Genomic DNA, 14,323 nt, shown 5'->3' on the forward strand with positions numbered 1-14,323 from the left:
GGAGGGAGAGAGAGTGGCAGGGGAAAGGGAGAGGGAAGGTGAGGGTGGCGGTTGCACTAGGGAGGGTGGGAGAAGGAGAGCGATGGTGGTGTGGGGAAGGAAGAAGAAAGAGAAACAAAAGGAAAAAAAAAAGAAAGAAAAGGAAAAGAAAAAAAAGAAAGTTTTTAATTTTTCAAACTCTCAAATATACAAAGTTTTTTTACGAGTTCTACATTAAGTTTTATGATAAAATTTTATATAGACACCACAAAATACACCATCCAGGTGAACCCATTGTTTTTCTTGATCCTTCCCATTGAAATGGTTATTCTCATTTTTGTGCATCTAAATATATTTGTCATATTCAAAAAGTAAGAACATAATGTTTACTCTTTTTATGCTCCAAATCATTGTCTTTTTGTGGAAGACATGCATGTCGTTCCATTCAGATGTTCAATTCGAGAGCATAAACTTCGAAAAAGTTTAGCTAATTGTCTCTACCAAAAAGCAACAAAACACTAGCACGAAGTAATTGATGGGCTTGTATGGATGGAATTTATATATGAAGATAGCAAGATGTGTAACATGTGCATCTAATACAAGAATTAAATGAATTTAAGAGGTAATAAGACACCACATCACTACTACTGGATAGTCAAACTGGTTTTGCTTTACCACGCACTAACAGATGTCTGCCATTTACTGGTAAATTTACTAATCAAGAATGGAACATGAATTTTAAAGAAGAAAGAAAGCTATGGAAGTCAAAATTTCACGCACCATTTATTTATTGAAGTTATTGACAGATATCAGCAGTTTCGATCAAAGGAAATTAAGATCATATGCTGAACGAATTCTTGCAAAATTAATGTATGTTAGGTCTTGTCCTAGAAAATTGAACAAGAAGAACAAAAAGACTCTTGACAACCCAACAAAGGCAACTGCACAACAAATAAATCAAACAGAGAGATATCAAAATTTAAGTGGTTCAATAGAATTGGCCTACATCCACGGGTGAAAGAGAAACATAATATTACTACAAACTAGAGAGTACAAAAGAGAGAAAGTACAAAATCATAGAAAATCATTCTAAAATCTAAAGGCACCTAAAACTAAAAATACAAAAGAGACTAAATAGCACAAAAAAGTTTAATGGTCCAAAGGTTCACTAACTTGCTCTTTTAGTTTGACGCATAAACAAAATCTCTCTCGACTTGGGGCATGAGACCCCAAAAAACTTCTCTTGAATGGAGCCTTGAAACTTGGATTGGTACGCTTAATATATTTTAACTCATTAAGTCCATTGTATTTAGAACCACCAAGAGAGAGATTTCTTTGTAAATTTTTTGATAAGGGATACAAAGATAAACTCAACAAATCTCCACCTTGGCATGTATCCAACATCAACAAATGACAGACAAGTGGCAAATATGCTACACTTCCCCACAAAAGTTCCTACAGAACCCAATGAGTCACAAAAATCCCAAAAGATCCCAACGCACCATCAAAAAATCAAAATACAAAAGACTCAACGGATTCCAACTGGCAAAACACGCAAAGGATTCAACAGATCCCAAAGGGTTAAAAACATGAATATGATAATTTTGCTTTTCAAGTTCACTATGTAGGACGACTCCCAAATTGTCCTCTCTCGTGCTCAGGAAAGACCAATTTTTTTTTTATCATAGAAAAAAAGTGGGAATATGATATGGTGACAATTGAGATGGCATCTAGTAGGGCTCGTGGTCAATTTGGTGGTGGAAGTGCATCACCAAACTCGAAAAGTTGCTTTCATTCTTGCTGAATAACTGAACATCAATCTTTCCAAGATTAGAAACTCAATTTCCTCACGTTTGCTGCTACTGGAATTTTAATTTTCTTTGCATTTGTTGCTGCTGAAAATTGGGCTTCGCCAAACTTTAGTCGTTGGTGTTTGAATTCATTAGTGTAGCCTTGCACCTCAATTGTTTGTCAATTTGCCTCAACGAATTTTATGCCAAAATAGACATCAGCTCTACGTCCCTACTTGCCGGAGATGGCGGCCTGTGGGCCGTCTGACAAGCTTCCGGACAGTGGGACTTCAGTTTTGAGGTCCTTTGCATCAGTACTAGCAGATGGTACGAAACAAACTGATGCCTTAGCCTTGGGAGAGGTCTCAACCTTTAGAGGAGAGCCAGCCTTGCGCATCTCTCGCAGGGAAATAGAGCAGCTTTCTGTTCCATTTCAGAACTCTTTGGTGGGGCGCTTCTTGTTCAACAGACCACCCATGGAAGTTATTAGGAAATTCTTTCTTTCGCTGGGTTTACGAGGTGCTGTAAGGTTGGGCTCCTTGACCAGAAACATGTTCTGATCCGTCCGGTGTTGGAGGAAGACTACACCCGTCTTTTTGCACGTAGAATCTGGTATGTTAGCAGCTCGCCAATGTCAATTTCCAAGTGGTCGCTACATAAGCTTGTCAATTAAACTCATCTGTACACTCAATTGAAGATTTTTTTTTGTTTTTTGGTATTTTCCCCTCTTTGGCTAAATACATTGGGGAATAAAGGGAAGTGGTGAGTGAGAATGGAAGTGAGATATTTGCCTAAAAAATTAATGGTACTTCTGGCATTGGTCCAGCCATTGCTTTCTTGAACATCCTAATTGAACTTATTTGATGGGTGCTTGTCTGTGGTATGGTTTATTTCAACAAGTCTGTATTGAAATCAGTTTGAAGAGTTTGAAATTGCTGCAGGTTGTGATTGGGATGGATGTGGCTGCTTCTGAGTTTTCTGGTAAAGACAAGACTTATGATCTAAACTTCAAAGAAGAGGTATTGTTTTTTCACATTTTCTCTCCAGATTGTTATGTCAAACGTTCGAATTCATTGCTAAGCCAAAGGATAAAATTACATCTAGATTCATAAATTCTAGTCTTCTAAAGGGGGGTAATTTCAATCATGACATCTATCTTTTTGGTCATTCTTCTTCTTTATTTAGTATGTTTGCTGCTTTAGTAGTATGTTTGGTGATAGCAAGTAGAAATTTCAGTGCAATGATGGCAACTGGATCAGTGTGTTATTCCAAAACCTTTTGATATACAAGAAAATATAACTTGCGTTATCACCTTTGCTTTTGCCAGTTAAGTTTTGCAAACCTGCTTGGTACCAAAATTTGGCTATTCAGCAATCAACTTTATTTCGAATGAAATGAATCCTGTTTGGTATCGTTACTTTACATTAGAACATAATTACTAGGTGCTGATATCTTTAATTTATTTTTTTATTTCTGGTCTTTCTTTGCAGAATAATGATGGCTCACAAAAGATATCAGGTTATGACTGAAGGCTCTCATTTCATTGGAAAGTTTGGAAGCTACTGCAAGTTCTTTCTACTTGCTAGGGATGAGAATATTTTAGTTTGTGCACAAGAGAATCTTTTAAGTTTGTGCACATGAGAATCTTTCAAGTTTGTATTTGTTAGGGATTTGTTATGTTAGTACTTGTTACTGACTTTTAGTTCAACAAATTATATTTGAGTATTGACTTTTGCTTTTAGATTACTATATGGATTCTGTTCTTTGGGATAATTTTACAAGTCCTTTGGGTTTCTGATTGACGGAATGTATTGCAGGGAGCACTACCTGCAGGTTGCTTCTATATAAAAAAAAAAGAACAAAAAACTCCTGGCAGTTAAAAGTGTCAGCATAGAATTCGATATTCTAATGTTGTACTATACCTATCCTGACACTTTCAATTATCAAGAAAAGGGATTTTTGTTGGCAGATGGGATGTTATAATAGCATAGTTTTCCTGACATGTTGAATAGTATGAGTCAATCCCCACATTGGAAGGGACAACACTCGCCCTAGGTGTGAGGATAGATAAAGTGTCAGGTTAGATTATCTATACTGACGCTTTTAAATGCCGTTAAAGGCCATTTTTGTTGTAGTGCGGCCACTTTGTAAGCCAACTAACTATTGTCATATTCTGCTGTATTTCTTTTATTGGTCTAAATTACTGTCACTCTTGCCTACTTGGCAAGATTAAGAAGACAAGGCACACTATTATCCCAGAATTGGAATAGATATGATTGAGTTACGTCACAGTTAGGCATGGTTATTGTACTTTTTTCATAATTTAGTGTATATTTATTGACATGATTATATTTATGTGTTGAATTGATGTATATGAATAAATTTTGAATACAACAAAGTTATATAAAAGTATACCATATTATGGAGAAAGTACAAAATCGGACAATTGCACCAAAATTTCAATAGCACTTGTCCCTGGTCCCTATTATCCCAATAGTTTTCACAATTTGATCGATGTCTAAGAAACCACCCATGTAAAAGAAAAAATAATACTTCCTTCATTCTATTGGAAATGTCACTTCCCATTTTTTTCACAGCCCAAAATATTTGTCAAGTCCAAAAAGTTAAAACATAATTTTTGCTTTTTTTTTCTACTTTTATTCATTATCTTTTTGTGGAAGATGTTGCCAATTCAGGTTTTACTTCGGGAGAATAAAGTTGAGAAAGTTTAAACAATTATCAGTATCAGACCACTTTTATTGAAAGTTGGATTGCCAAAAAGTGACAAAAGTAGTAATTGCCAGACTTATATTGGAACTTTATATGATGATACAAAGATGAAATTGGTCCTGCTGCCAAAGCAATAACTGCCAAGCTATTTTTCAAAAAAAAAAAACACCAAACTATGGTAGATTACGCCTGGCATTTATTGGTAAATCTACCAGACCCTTATGGAATACTAGACGTTTAAGAACAAAAGAAAATTATGGGACATCTTTGTGATAGAAATTTTCCGCATGAATTATTTCTTGAAATTATTTATTGGTTACAGACATGAGAATGGCTACCAAAATGGACATTGAGATTTACTTTGAATATGTTCTTGCTAAATGAATATAAATATATATATATGTTGGATTTGTGGGCCAGCTTATTTATGGGACAAACTACAAAAACAAACCTTAGGATTCCATTCTTGTGAAGAAGGAAAAAAGTCAGCCATCACTTTTGCCTTTGGAGGAAAAACGAAGAGAGAGAAAGTGTGAAGAAGCTAGAGAAAGAGAAACTTCAAAGTCTTGATTGGAGGGTGATTCAAAATCCAATTGAGATGAAATTTTACACACGCGATCCTCTCATCAAGCCCTACTCATCTACCTATTCAGATTTTGGATTTTCTCTTTGTTTGGTAATACTTTTTCAAACTCACTTCTTTGACAATTGTAGTTTTTGGGAGTGATTTTGTAGCGATTTGACTTGATTGATATTGGCAATATTATTGTCATCTAGATGTTTCAAATAGACCTGTGTATTCCCATTATTATGATAGTGAAGATTTTTGACTGGATTAGGTCCCGTGATTTTTTTCAATTTGAATTTTTCACGTAAAAATCTTGGTGTTCTGTGTCTTTTATTTTTCTTGCATTCTATTTTTACTGTTGGCATCGTTGCTTGGTGATTTGATTTATTCCTATTTTAATTGGTACTTGGGAAAAGAAAAATTTATTCTACGCTAATTCTAATATTGTGTGCCTGTACCGGTACTCCTTTCCCAAAAAAGAGTATCAGAGCAGTCAGGTTAGGTTGCTTTTTCATACTAGTTAAAAATGGATGATTCAAATAGTGGTTGCATGACAAAATTGGATTCTAATAATTATTCGATTTGAAAGTCTAGAATGAAAAGCTACCTGTATTGAAGAGATTTGTTTGAATCTGTTTTATGGTATAAGGGTAGACCAAGTGATATGAGTGATAAAAAATGGGATGTTATGCACAGAAAAATTGTTGGTAATATTAGAAAATGAATTAGTCAGAGTATATGCTAATGACACCAGAACTGATATATTATGAAAAAAGCTTGAGAGTATGTATGAACGGAAGACCAGTTTGAACAAGGCTAGTTGTCTGAAGCAGATTACTCGGATGAGATATAAAGATGGGAAATATATGACTGAATATCTGAATAATTTTCAGGAATTGATAAACCAGACAACTACGTTAAATTCGAATTTGGATGATGAAGTGTAGGCTCTATTATTATTCAGTTCACTATCGAATAGTTGAAAAATCATGGTGGTCTCTAACAGCAATTCAGTTCCGAATGATGTGTTGACCATGGCTATTGCAAAGGAGGCCATGATGAATGAAGTGTTCAGGAGGAAGGAACGAGAAATTATCTATGAGTCACAGGCCCTGATGACAGAAAAAAAAGGAAAGAAGAGGGAGGAGCAAAAGTAGAGGACTCTACAATAGGAATGACAAATCCAGATGCAAGTTTGAGTCACGAAAAAATTTGCATGCAAATATTGTAAAAAAAATGGGCATTATATGAAGGAATGCAAAATTTTAAAATGGGAACAAGATGAGAAAAAGGGTAAGAGGAAAGAAAAAGGTGATAAAGAGACTACAACAGTTGTGGTAGCTCATAATGATATGTTTGTATTCTGTGATGATGGTCAGGTGAATATTATTCATTATGATAGTGATAGGGTAGTTGATTCGAGTGCATCCTACCATATTACTGCTCATAGGCATTTCTTCTCAATTTACACCGAAGAAGATTTTGGATACATTAGGATAGGAAATGAGGTCTCATTCAAAGTTATTGACACGGAAAACATATATTTGGATACAGATGTCGGGTGTCAGCTGATATTAAGAAATGCTTGACATGTCTATGATATTCGTCTTAATCTTATTTCTACAAGAAAACTTGACGATGAGGGTTATCATAACTTGCAAGGTGGATGCAAATGAAAACTCAACAAAGAAAATCTTGTTATTGCTAGAGGAAAGAAGCAGAGTACCCTCTACTTGATGCAAGCCAAGTTGGGGAAGGGAGAAGTGAATGCAATTCGTGATTCATCAATTGACCTTTGGCATAGGCGACTTGGACACATTGGTGAAAAGGAAATTCAGACACTTGTTCGCAAATAGTTTCTACTTGAAGTTACAGGTAATGTACTTAAACCTTGTGTTGATTGCATTTATGGAAAACAACACAGAGTTGCATTTTAAAATTTTTCTCGAAGTAGAAAACTGAATCCGTTAGAATTGGTGCACACTGATATTTACTATATGAAAGATAAGTCTCTTGATGGTGTTGTTTATTTTATAAGTTTTATTGATAACTTTGCTAGAAAGGTTTGGTGTTTTGTTTTGAAATCTAAAAATCAGGTTTTGGATGTATTTAAAGATTTTCATAACAAAATTGAAAGAGAAACTAGTAAGCAGTTAAAGTGTGTGCGTACTGATAATGGTGGTGAGTACAGAGGACCATTTGAAATCTATCACAAGTTCCGTGAGATTAGATTAGAGAAAACTATACCAAAAACTCCTCAAGAGAATGGAGTAGCAGAGAGGATGAATAGATCCATTACTGAGCGGATTAGATGTATGCTCTCTAATTCTAAGTTGCCAAAATCCTTTTGGAGTGAGGCAATGAGGACTGCAGTTGATTTGATTAATCTTTCTCCATTAGTTTCTCTAGATGATGATATCCCAGAGAAAATATGGACGGGAAAAGATATATCCTTCAAGCATTTGAGAGTTTTTGGTTGCAGGACATTTGTTCATATTCCTAAAAATGAGAGGTCAAAACTTGGTGTAAAATCAAAGTAGTGTATTTTTTTGAGTTATGGACATGAAGATTTTGGCTATAGGTTGTATAATCTTGATAAGAAGGTGATTAGGAGCAAAGATATTGTTTTCTTTAAAGATCAAACTATTGAAGACATTGATAAAGGTGACAATCCAAAATCCTCATATGACATTCCTGCTAGTTCAAATCTAGATCCAAATCTAGTTCTAGTACCTACTGATTTTAATCAATGGGGAGTTGAGACAGAGTAGAAAGAGGATGTTGATGATGGTAAAATCCTGCTGCTAATGAACCTGAGCATGAGGCGCCACCTACTCCACCACCTCCACCACAAGATGAGTTTAGGAGATCTACTAGAGAGAGGAGACCTTCTAACAGATATAATCCCCATGAATATGTGTTATTGACAGATAGAGGAGAGCCAAAGTCCTACTGTGAGGCTCTAGAGCATGAGAACAAAGAAGATTGGTTGCGAGTCATGCAAGAGGAGATGGTGTCCCTGCATGAGAATCACACTTATAAGTTAGTGATACTGCCTAAGGACAAGAGAGTTCTGAAAAACAAATAGATCTACAAGTTGACGATTCAAGAGTATAGCTCACAAGCAAAGTACAAAGAAATATTGGTTGTGAAGGGATTTAGTCAAAAGAAGGGTATAGATTTTGAAAAAACTTTCTCTCCTGTTGTAAAGATGTCATCAATTCAAATTGTTCTGGGTATTGCAGCCAATTTAAATTTAGAGATTGAATAATTTGATGTAAAGACAGCCTTCCTGCATGGTGATTTGGAAGAGGAAATCTACATGGAACAGCCAGAGGTGTTTAAAGAAAGTGGAAAGGAAAATCTTATATGTCGTCTCAAGAACAGCTTGTATAGTCTATAACAGACACGAGACAATGATACAAGAAGTTTGATTCCTTCATGATAGACCACAAGTACCACAGGACTACATTTGATCACTGTATTTATGTGAAAAATTTTTCAGATAGTGATTTTATTATTCTCTTGTTGTATGTTGATGACATGTTGATTGTTGGCCATGATACTATAAAAATTGATAGGTTGAAAAAGGAGTTAAGTAAATCCTTTGAAATGAAGGATTTGGGTCCGGTTAGACAGATATTGGAGATGAAAATCTCACGAGATGGGCAAAATGAAAAGTTTTGGTTGTCTCAAGAAAATACATTGAGAAAGTATTCAACAAATTTAACATGAACAAGGCTAAGTAAGGCTCAACTCCACTTGCGGGTCATTTTAATTTGAACATCAAGCAGTTGCTCATGCAGTTGGAATAGTCAGTCGGTATCTCTCTAATCCTAGTAAGGAGCATTGGAATGCTATCAAATAGATTCTCAGATATCTCAAGAGAACTTCCAAATTGTGTTTGTATTTCAACAATGGTAAAATTATGCTAGATGGGTACATCGATGCAGATGTGGCAAGTGATATTGATAATAGAAAATCCACATTTGGGTACTTGATGATTTTTGTAAGGGGAACAATGTCATGGCAAAATAAATTACAGAAATGTATTGCTCTTTCCAGTATAGAGGCAAAGTATATCGCAACCACTAAAGTATGCAAGAAGAATTTTTGATTGCAAAAATTCCTTCAAGAGTTAGGTATAAAACAAGAGAAGTATAGTCTTTACTGTAACAGTAAGAGCGCTATTCATTTGTATAAAAACTCTACATTTCACTCTTGGTACAAACACATTGATGTGAGATATCATTGGATTCAGAAAATAATGGATAACAAGTTGTTGACACTTGAGAAGATTCATACAAATGATAATGGTGCTGACATGTTGACCAAGGTATTGCCTAAGGAGAAAATCTTGTTTTTTAGATAGGAAGTAGGTTTGACTATACCCTCAAATGAGTTGGAGAGGGAAATTGTTGAATTTTTGGGCCAAACCACAAAAACAAATCGTAGGTTTTCATTCTTGTGAAGAAAGAAAAAAGTTTACCGTCACTTTTGTCTTTGGAGAAAAAATGAAGAGAGAAAGGGTGAAGAAACTAGAGAGAGAGAAACTTCAAGGTTTTGATTGGAGGGTGATTCAAAACCCAGTTGAGGTGAAATTTTACACACATGATCCTCTCATTAAACACTACTTATCTACCTATTCAGATTTTAGATTTCCTTTTCATTTAGTAGCATTTTTCCAAACCCACTTCTTTGACAGTTGTAGTTTTTGGGGGTGATTTTGTAGTGATTTGACTTTGTTGATATTGGTAATATTATTATCATCTGAATGTTTTAGATAGACTTGTTTTTTTCCATTATTGTAATAGTGGAGATTTTTAATTGGACTAGGTCGCCTGATTTTTCCCAATTTGAGTTTTTCACGTAAAAATCTTGGTGTCCTGTGCCTTTTATTTTTCTTGCATTCTATTATTACTATTGGCATCGTTGTTTAGTGATTTGGTTTATTCCTCTTTTAACTGGTACTTGGAAAAAGAGAAATTTGTTCTGGACTAATTCTAATATTGTGTGTCTGTACCGGTACCCCTTTCCTAACAATATATAATAGATTTGTAAGAAAATTTTCTTATAGTTATGTCATGTAATTTTATTTGCCCTTTTCGATTTCTTTATAGGTCTTTGTTGATCATCCCTGTGTGGCATTAAAGATGATAGGAAGCATCATGCAGTCACCTGCTGCTTCAGAATAGGGGTGGCTTTCCAATTTAGCCAATATAAAAGACCAACGCTGAAGATACATGAACAGAAGAATAACATAGAAGTCTCTTTTGATTGTGAAAGAACTATCACAGGAATGTGAATTATTAAGAGAAAATTGAAAATTAATCTTTAGTATATTCGTCTTGTGGTGTCATTATGACATTTTCTTTTATAGAAAAAAGAGAATTTTCATTACTAAATTTGCTAAAATCATCCAGCACAATTTATTTAATAAAGTTAGGAGGTCAATTGTTATTGGACTTAACATGATTTAATTTGCATGTCCTTATATTTGATGGATTATTCGAGACTTGATATTTGATTAGCTAGTGATGCATCAGGTCAAGGGATACAAACTAGAGGTACTCAAACCATTTCATTAGCAGGGTTAAGTTAGGTGATAGGATGAGAGGAATTGTAAATATAAGATATTGGGTACAAGACCTCCCACTTAAGAAAAAACGTTTCCATTACTGTTGCGATTGAAGCAGAATCAAAAGCCTCAAAATAACTCTTTACATTCAATTTGCCATAACACATGTAACTGGATGCATCCTAAACACTTGGGCTAATTCCTATGATTAAGATTTGAGGGAAAAAATTACAGAAAAAAGTAGTATTGTAAAACTAATTAACCATACCATCCAAATTCTACACGTTAGGGACAAAATATAAAATTAAATTTTTTACTAATGTAAATTTGATTTCGACTATTTGCCAAGCTTTTCTTCTATCTAAACAAGAAAATTTTATTGCCACATTTGTTTTGCATGAAACTTTAGAAATTAATTTTGCTCATAGTCCAAACATTAGGAACCAAAAATACATTTCTCCATTTTCTAGAAAAGGAAAGCAAAACTTCCTTCCGTTCAATTTTATGAACTTGTACTGGTGGACTTTGGTTGAATTGAATGTTGGTTTATGGTTGGACATTTGAGACAGTTTGGTCAGTTTCATTATGGTTGTATAATTGTCTTTTGGAATGAAAACTTCATTTGTTGTTTTAAATTCATTGTTGGATTGAGGATTTCTTAAATTAGGTTGCAAATATTGTGTGTTGGTAATAGGGTTTTGAATGGGATTAAACATAGGTTTAAATTTTAGACTAGCAGTACCAGTTTGAAAACTAGAAAAATGAGTTAAACCAAACTCGAGTTGGTTTGTCGAACTCACACAAATTGAACTTCATTGAGCCAAGCTCAAGCATAGGAATTTTTTTGCTGAATCAAACTCGAGCCTCATTTTTCTTGGCTCAGCAAGTTCAAGTTTGAGCTTGACCGCACACAAAATAATGTCAAGTTTGGCTCGATTAACAAAATGTTTGATTTGATGTGGATCATTTGCACCCCTATGTATGATTATGCAAGGGTAATTTGGAAAGAAAATCATTTTAGCATTTTATGTGAATTTTTTTGGATATATGGCCGATTTTGTTGCATTGAAATTCAAGATAAGGAAGCTAAGGAGTTAAGCATAATATTCCCAACCCCAGGGGAGCCAAGTGAAATTTTTAGAAGCTGAAGGAGGTTTTTGTATTTATCTCTGAAAAGAAGTACTGAGGAAATGAAGAATGGGGTTTATATTTAGGATTAACTATTTATGCACTACCATTGTAGTGATTTTTTCACATTAGTAGTTATGGATGTCTGCTATATGTTCATGATTTGAATTTCAAATTTGAATTCATGTTATGTGATAATTTAAACATGCTAGTGTAAAAAAAAAAGTACAATGATAGTATAAAAAAAACTTATCTTATATCTAAGGGCAAATTACATATAACCTTCCTATAGTTTTGCATAATTCTAGATGACCCCTCTAAAATTTTAAAATAGTCATATAACCTCCTGTAATTTTATGTAAAGCGAACAATGGATGGAATGCATAATCAATTATAACAATTAAACCACACACACTCTAGAAGTGCATGTCATGAAATCATAATATCCATTTACGCTATGATTTGTATAAATATCCACTTTATTCTCCTGTAATTATTACATTTATCCACATAATTCTCTTATGGCTTTATACAAGGTAGTATAAGTCATCATTTGATTTAGCATTTAAATAAGGGCACTGTTGGTATTTCAAATAATAACATTATATAGGTTATTTTCAATTAAAATTTTAGTTTACTAAAATCATAAGGGGTAAAGTGAATATTTTGAAATTTTATGGGAGTTATGTGGCAATAAATAAAATCATAAAGGGTTATTACTAGTTTACCCTATATTTAATAGGTGACAACTTAACCAAAAAAAGACCCTTATAATTATTTAGATAATTTATCACATTTCCTTCGTCCATTCTTGAAGTAGCTAGCTAACTAGGATGTATAATCGAACTTTCCTAGCCTTTGACTTTAATTAATCCCTGCTCACAAATTCTTAAAGTCTGTTTGTTAGGAACATGTTTATCTATCTTTTGCTTCTGTTGAAGTGGTATTTCCTTCCAACGAGCTAAACTAGATAAGTAAGGCGAGAGCTCAATCACATAAAGGCAGAACTCTCTAAAAAACCTATAAGGAATGGACCAATTTATGAGGAGTCTCGAGGTCAACCCCTCAAGGTCATTCCACATTCAAGTTAGTTTTTGACTTGAGGAGAAGGATATCCTTCTCGGTGGGTGTTAGGTATTTCTATATATAGGTTTTCGTACAAGAGAGTGATAAAGAAATTAAGAGATACTGAGATAAAGAGATAAAGATTACCTCTTTTTGTTTGGTACGATAGACATTAGTTCAAATGATGATATTTCATCATTTTTAAGATAAAGATAGTCACTATCATTAACCAACTAAGATCAACCGTATCTTCAGGTAGTCAAAATCTTATCCTATCCCCAAGGTTCGAGTTCAAGATCAACTCGATCTATCACTACAAGAAAATTGGTCATCAGTGACAACTTTTCTCTGTGACGAAAAAAAGTTGTCACAAAAGTGGATCCTTTATTGACGACTTTCTAACTCGTCACAAACCTCTAATGGGAGCCAACTCATTTGTGACGACTTTTCTAAGTCGTCACTAGTAAATTCCCGCCAAGTTTTAGCAAGAGCGCGGGAGTGTTTAGAACACACAATAGTGACGACATTAAGAACATCATCACTATTGCTTGGCCTATTTACGGACGACTTTTTGTTGTCGTCACTGATCACTAAAAAAAAAATTTATTAGTGACAACATTTTTTAGTGATGACAATAAGTCGTCACAAAAGGAGTTTCTTTAGTCGCGACACCTAAAGTTGTCATAATTGCATCAAAGCAACTAAATGTTTAGTGACGACCCGTTATTTTCGTCACAAACTACACTGCAAGAAATATGGTCATTAGTGACAACATTTTTTAGTGACGACAAAAGTCGTCACAAAACGTGGTTGTTTAGTGACGACAAGGAAAGTTGTCATAATTGCTCAAAGCAACTAAGTCTTCAGTGACGACCTTGAAAAAGTTGTCACTAAAATGATCTATATAGTGACAACTTCTAATATCGTCACTGTCACTCTACCGATTTGGATTTAGTGACAAGAATTAATCGTCACTGTTTAAAGTACTTATTTCTAAGTCACTTTCTGTAATTCTACTGTGCCACCCTAACTTTTGCGATTTAGCCCCAAATGTTGTAAAAAATTCCATTAATTCGATTATAATACCTTAACTTTTACAATTTAGCCCCATATGTAGTGCACCGATTTCTTTAATTCTATTATTACTCCCTAACTTTTGTAATTTAGCCCCATATGTAATTCACCAATTTTATTAATTCTACTATGGCACTCTAACTTTTGCAATTTAACCCCCATATGTAATACACCGATTTTATTATTTCTATTATGGCACCCTAGCTTTTACAATTTAGCCCCTATTTTTTTATTAGGAAATTGCGAATGGTATCTTGATAAACTATGCATAAATATTTTATAATTTTCTCAAACTTAAGTAATAATTTGTTATAAACTCTAAAGATATATCTTTCATTACAATAGTTATAAGGCAGGCATGTCTTTTTATCAATGGAATAAGAAATTTATGCCAGATTTATCCTTTGTACT

General features: G+C 34.1%; 1 long non-coding RNA gene across 1 annotated transcript; it reads left to right on the forward strand.

The window, feature by feature from the left end:
- The first annotated feature begins 1,407 nt into the window (after positions 1–1,407).
- On the forward strand, positions 1,408–3,494 carry LOC113711965 (uncharacterized). Its single transcript, XR_003453199.2, has 3 exons — positions 1,408–2,381; positions 2,711–2,788; positions 3,260–3,494. It is a non-coding gene; the product is annotated as an uncharacterized lncRNA (long non-coding RNA).
- Positions 3,495–14,323: the final 10,829 nt, after the last annotated feature.

This window comes from Coffea arabica, chromosome 1e (genome assembly GCF_036785885.1).
Source record: "Coffea arabica cultivar ET-39 chromosome 1e, Coffea Arabica ET-39 HiFi, whole genome shotgun sequence".
Taxonomy (NCBI): domain Eukaryota; kingdom Viridiplantae; phylum Streptophyta; class Magnoliopsida; order Gentianales; family Rubiaceae; genus Coffea; species Coffea arabica.